This window comes from Atta cephalotes (assembly GCF_000143395.1).
Source record: "Atta cephalotes unplaced genomic scaffold scaffold00060, whole genome shotgun sequence".
NCBI classification, from domain to species: Eukaryota; Metazoa; Arthropoda; class Insecta; order Hymenoptera; family Formicidae; genus Atta; species Atta cephalotes.
In genome coordinates, this window is record NW_012130124.1 from 784,085 (window position 1) to 791,142 (window position 7,058).

The following is a 7,058-nucleotide window of genomic DNA, read 5'->3' on the forward strand; positions in this document are numbered from 1 at the left end:
GGTCCCGAGAACGGGGCGAACATGCCACCTCACCCACAAAGGTATATGCGACAGACTATTATATACAAAATCTAGCGAAGCCGCCCCGAAAAGGACAATGGAAAAACCCAGCAGCGCCTGCAGGACGTTTCTACAGTGGTAAGCAGTTTCGCCGCGACACGCCTCGAGTCTTCGCGCCCACGGGGAATCACGAGGAGGCCTGCTCATCTGCATCTCATCCAAACGCACGCTTTGGGAGGATAAAGATAGAAGGTGGGATTAGTGTATTAGATATTGGCTTGTCCTTGCTGAGACAATCAAGTAGTTAGATTACCTCCTGCCGCATCGGAGCAAGTCAACTCTATGTGGGGTGCCGACAAACCTGAACTCGTAACAGTAGGTCATGAGTCGAACGCACAAGGCGTCTGACCGATAGACGTCCAGTGTGGAAAATTAAATAATTGTGCCATCAGATTGTCGAGGATGACAAGTGAGTTTCAGCAATCTCTGCAGGAAGGAGCGTGGTCTACACTGACCTGGAATGCCTCTTAGAAAAGACGGAGAGAGACCCAAGTATGTCAACATAAGGTATCAACATCACGTGTTTAACATATGGTATTACGTGCATTGTTCATATGGTAACTGTCGATATATCGTTTTCGTTGCGGTAACGATCGTGTTTATCGAGGAACTCAGAAATTTAGCGCAATTTAGCATAATGTAAATACTATCCTATCTGCTAATGTTTCCATGGCAGATTTTATGCGAGATGATTGACAAAATTTTAATAGTGTCATATATGCCAAAAATCTTTCGCGCCTGACGATACACGGGTACGCGATGATTGCCACTTGATCGGGCAATACAGAGGCCCGCACATTCAAATTGTAATTTGAATTATAAAGATTCATATTGCATTCCCATAATTTTTTGAATTATAAAGATTCATATTGCATTCCTATAATTTATTGGATTATGACATTTTATTATCAAGGATATAGCTATCTTATAAAGGAACGTACAGAACTATTTCCCATAACTAAAGAAAAATATTTTTCGTTTACGAAACACATTGTCGATAGCGATACTACAGACAAAAATGATCAAAAGAAAACTTGTATAAAATTACGATTTATCGATTCATAAATTTCTCGCATCAAATTTAGAAAAATTGGCGTCGTATCTCGATAAAGAAAATTACACGGTATATAGAATTTCTTAATCTCAATCCGAAAGATTTCGATCTATTTACACGTAAAGGAGTATTTCTGTACGAGTACGTTAATTGCGTCGAAAAATTGGAGGGTGTATATGTTTACCTTCGTACAAATCGTTTTATAAGTAGGATAATAGTAAGGATTCTAACCCACGGATGCAGCAATCAGCAGATGGCTCTAGTGTCGCGTGGTTGGGGAGGGTGAAGTCACAGACGCTGGATTTGAGGGAGGAGGAAGCGCGTCATCGAGGTCTATGTTAGAGGAGAAGAGGAAATTTGTTCCTTCTCTCTTTCACCCGTTGCGTTCTCTCTTTGAACTATTATATGTCCTTTCTCCCGGTCTTATCCATTGTAGGATGCAGTTCTCTCTTCCAGTCGTTGCAATTCTATATTTATTATTTGCACTTTCTCTTCTTCCCGTTGCACTCTCTTTTCTTTTCTTTTGCACACGATTTTATTAAATAGATATGATATTTACGATTTTTAATACAACTTAGAAACTAATTATAATAATATTCTAATAATAATAATTTTTAAGAATTTTTAATAATATAAATCAGTAACACTAATTATAATAATATTCTTTTTTTATCAATATCTTTTAATACAACTTCCTTCAAGACAAATTTCTTTCCAACGATAAATCCTTGCAGATCTACAAACATTGGTATAGTTGGTATATGATGAACGACTCTTTGAGACTTGACCACAAAAAATCTTGGATTTTATCTCATATATTAAAAAGAGGGGGAGGGTATTTTTTGGTGATGATAATTTACGTAATCTTGCGTACTACATTTGACATTGGACTATATTCGATCATAGTCGGTATGATAAGGCAGTAGGCGGTTGTATTCGCGGGTACATTCTCTTTGAATTCAAATTCTAATCATACATCCACAGTGCCACTCTTAACGAACTTTTTGTCGCGAGCAATTAGTGATTACTAGAGTAAAACTTTAAAAAAAATATATAATTGGAATGATGATTCTTTTCTTTCAGAAGGATTTGATAATAAGACATAAAAAACAAAAACGTAAATACATATCATATAAAATAGTGGCTCTGCGTTGTCAAAGTCTAGATTCAGATAAAATTCAGAGTTTAGATAAAGTTTCACATTGGTTAATTTACAAGTGCCGAAGTAAATTTTATGTGCTGTCATATGATATTTTTTTTATCAGTCTGTAGACCAAAGATAACGTATCGTGATTTTTCCAGCTGAGTCGCAGATGGTCCAGGAATGCTTCATTGTACTCGGTAATAGGGAGTATACATACAAATCCCACGAACGGAAACTCAGATATCGTCTACTCTCTAAAGCGCGCAGCATAGATAGTTTATTAACTTCAACGCAACATGAGGTATTCGCCACTATGAATAATTTTTGTAGCTGGATTTCCCACTATGTAATTGTTACCGTTGTTCGTATCAAAATTAATTCGTGATAAGCGTTAATTACCACACATTTGTAATCCTTACAAAAGTCCAATAATATTAAGTGTACAACTTTGCTTCCGCCGTTTTTTCCCGAAATTCGAGGCTTTATTGTAAAAAACTGGTTATACATTTATAATTCAAAGTATTGTTCATCGCTGGCCACTACTTTCTCCCATCTTTCGGGTAGCGTACGAATCCCGCATCGAAAAAACTGGTCATCTTTTGAGGCTATCCACGAATCAATCCAATTTTTTACTTCTTCATAAGACCGGAAGTCAGCCAGGCAGTGTGCCATTGATCGAAACAAAGTCAGAGGGAGCAACGTCTGGAAAATACGGCGGATGGGGTAGGACTTCCCATTTCAACGTTTCCAAGTATGTCTTGACCACTTTCGCAACATGGGGTCGAGCATTGTCATGCTGCAAAATCACTTTATCGTGTCTCTCGTTGTATTGCGGCCGTTTGTCTTTCAATGCTCGGCTCAAACGCATCAATTGCGTTCGATACTGATCGCCTGTGATTGTTTCAGTCGATTTTAACAGTTCATAATACATTATGCCGAGCTGGTACCACCAAATACAGAGCATGATCTTGGACGTCAAAATCACCGTTCTTGAAGCGTTGAAACCACTCACGATACGTTCTTTCACTAATAGTGGCCTCACCATAAGTATTTGAGAGCATTCGATGAGCCTCAGCCGCAGATTTCTTCATATTGAAGCAAAAAATTAAAACCTCCCGCAAATGACGAGAATTTGGCTCGTAAACAGACATTTTCAATCGAGAATAACTTTATGATGCAGACATAAATCGACTAATGTTTCTATGGGATTATGTTGACAGATGCCCAAGTTTATTGTATGACGTCTATGATCTATTCATTTCGACCACCACTTACCACTAAAGCCATCTATAGGAAGCAAAGTACACCTAATATGCTGAGCGGTACACAAAAATTAAAATATCTATCGTCTGTCATTAGACTTTTCGCGGTATCACTAGAGTTGATAAATTCAGTATTATGCATACTATATGCGATTTCATTAGAAAACGTTGCATAACTCTTCATAAAACTAGTTATCGTTTCTGTTGCAATCAATCTCCATACCATTGAATTCGTATCGAATTTCATCAAACATGCAATTATTTCCAATTATTAGCTGTTTTTGTTGATCTCTTTCCTTTGATGTCAATCTATTTTCGACGCAGAGAACATTTTCACACGGTAGCGTGTATAAATCCTGCTGTTGTATGGGTATCCATATCTCGTCGCTATGTCCAAATGTGACGTACGGATTGTGAAATACGGAAATGTGAAATTCGAACTTGACGATGCGATCGTCAAAGATTGGTTCGCCTCCAATATTCAAGATATTAACCATCTCAGATATTTCGTACAACAAAGCCCAATGATTGTAAAAATTTAACGACGCAGTGAGTTTCTTTTTATTGGACGCTCGAATATTTTTGATTTCGCTGTCGTCTCTCTGGCAAAAATTATGTCCTCTGTCTCATTTGCTCGTTCAAAACAAGCATCTCATGTTACCGTTGTTGTATTTCTTTATCGCTGTCGCCTCCGTACATGCAATGATGATTTCTTCTCCGCGAAAATCGAGCAATCGTCCGTCTTGATCCATAACGCGAATCGTCAGATCCATAACGTATAATGAACAGAAGTTAAATGATCTGTATGGTCTTTTCGATATCTTAGATCCTAGTGACCCGCTTGGTGAAAATTCATGTATCATGTGAACGGACTTATCATTGCTGTATGCACTCGTGATCACGAGCATTCAATGCGAATAATATTTACATTTGATGATATTTATATGATGATAGATATGTCTGATTCGTGCAACTGTGATGGCTCCAGCACGATTCGATGAAAATTCCAACAGCGATCCAATATTGTGAGATTTGGTGAAATTGACTTAATAAATGCTCACTCTTCATTGTATTGTTAGTGGCATGAATAGTCAATGGGTATTGTTCATCCTCTTTGCGAAGCGTTTTCTCTGTCACAACATCATTAGGATAAAATTTGCACGTCTTAGAAACTTATTTATGTCATATATTTCGTATGATCCTTCAGGAATGACAATTTCTTTATCAAAGTAAAACTTATTATTCAATGAATTTACATTAGATATCGTATGGTAGGTTTCAAAGTCCATCAAACCGAGCTCGTAATCGCCATTGCTCAAATCTACGGCCAAAAAATAACAGGTCGCGAGGACTAATCTTACTGGTGAGCGTAAATGTCAGTGACATATTTAAATGAATATTGAGTTGAAAGAGTGCAATGTCAATTCTTAAATTGATCGTCAATCGTCTGTAAAAACTGTAGACACAATTGTAGTTACACCCTTCGGCTGTTTAGCGTTTTTTTTAATCTTTTTTATTTTTTCCGTTGTAATGCTCCACATTCGCATGGAGCGAGATAAACTCCATGACTTTTCATGACGCGATTATGACGTTTCAATTTTTCCAACTGACGTTGCATGACTTTATTATCGTTTATAGCTTTTGTGACTCTTATCGTGTCGCAGACCAACGAGCCGAAGATTTCCAATAGCGGTAGAATAGGTAAGATACCACCGCATTATGCCACCGTTAATATTCGTTTTTTCGTCGCCTTTTTCTTCTTCGTTTTCATGTCCATATCAATTTTCGTTTTAGCTTTTATAGCCGCCCAACAACTGTGGTAGCAACTCTTTCTCCAAGAGTCGAATTTTTCGCGGTAATTCGTTTTCGCGCCTCCTCAGCGAATATTTTGTCACTTCGTGTCATGAGATCTTTGCTCCGCGAATATGGTAAGCTATGTCGTGTTCGCGACACGCCGCGTCCAACGGATTAATGCGTCGATCGCCAATCGCTTTTCTAAATGCAAACTTGGATCACAAAATTGATATCTGGGGATATGCAACTCGATCGGAAGTGCATTTAAAAAATCGCAGCCTCTTGTTGTTGTTGTTATTGTTGTTATTTGTTTGCTACAATTTTTTATAAATGGCGCTGGACCATCAATATGCAATTGATAACAGGGCAAATTATAATATTTCAAGCATCGCTGTTGCTGAACTTCTGAATCAGCCTTTATATGATCGGGTAATCGGTCCCATAGTTGATTTATGTAATTAAATTCTCGTAGCAAAATAACTTTCGGTATATATTTTAACTCTTTAGCCGTTAAACTATGTACATCAACTATGTACATCACAATTGTCTGACGATAAGAAGCATTTTGAATACTGAGCGATTTCGTTTTGCGCGCAATTATAAATACATCCGCTCTCGATGTAGTTTTTTTCAATATTATAATATGTATATACATACGTACAAATACATACATAATATACACATTATACGTACTAAACATAATATACATAATATACATATTAAATATATTATACATCATAAGTATGTTTTTATTAATAAAAGAATACATAAATACAAAAAAAGAAATGAATTTTTTTATAATAATATTTTATAATGTCCCCATTGCAGCGTCGATAGAATCTGGAACAATGTACCACTTATCGTATGGACTCAGAGTGATTTTCGTTTCGGATATGGTGTATACTTCATGCAATTTCGATCTCATGCACTACTGCCTATACGTCATTTGTGTCAGTGAGACACTGCATACAATCATTGAAATTATGGACCCCGCTACAACGTTGCTCTTTACTTTCTTAGCATCTTTTTTACCATCAACGCGCAAGGCATACATTTTCGCTCTAAGCCCGACGAATTCGGTCATAATCGCATTGTTTTCATCTTTCATTAAATCAGGAACTTTTTTATTTACTAGCGGAATGTTGTAAGCATTGTCGATCGCGTAATCGAATCTATTGATATCACGTTTCATAACAGTCGCATAGACATCGTCGCACTCGAAGTGATAAATAAGACTATCGATATATATAATTTTACATTTTTCATGAAAGAGCGATAATATGTATTCGTATGTATTCGTGGAGAATTCGTATAAACACGTTTTTAGATATCGAGGATGCACATACCCACGTATATCGGTTTGTCAAACTTCACTTTCCGCATTTCTATCTCGACCATGTTCTCGGAAAAAACGCTTCTACTGTGAAAATTTGGTTTTGCGATCATTGTCTCTATACTGTATCTTCCATCCCAACGCATTACGAGTTGCACATTAAAATGGTTATGCACATTCTCCATGGTCTTGCCGAAAATCGCGTTGTTCATTAATTTGAATAAGTTTTTCTCGAACTCATCATTGCTAAAGTTTTAAAATTTGTATTAAGTTCGATATACTCGCGAAATCATGGAGATTGCGATAAGACGTAACGTTTTTTATTATACAATGTTGCGAGAAGCTTCTCCTCTCGCTTGCCGGGTAATTTCTCGCGCGAACAAAACGGTAAAATGGAGTGCGATCATGGAC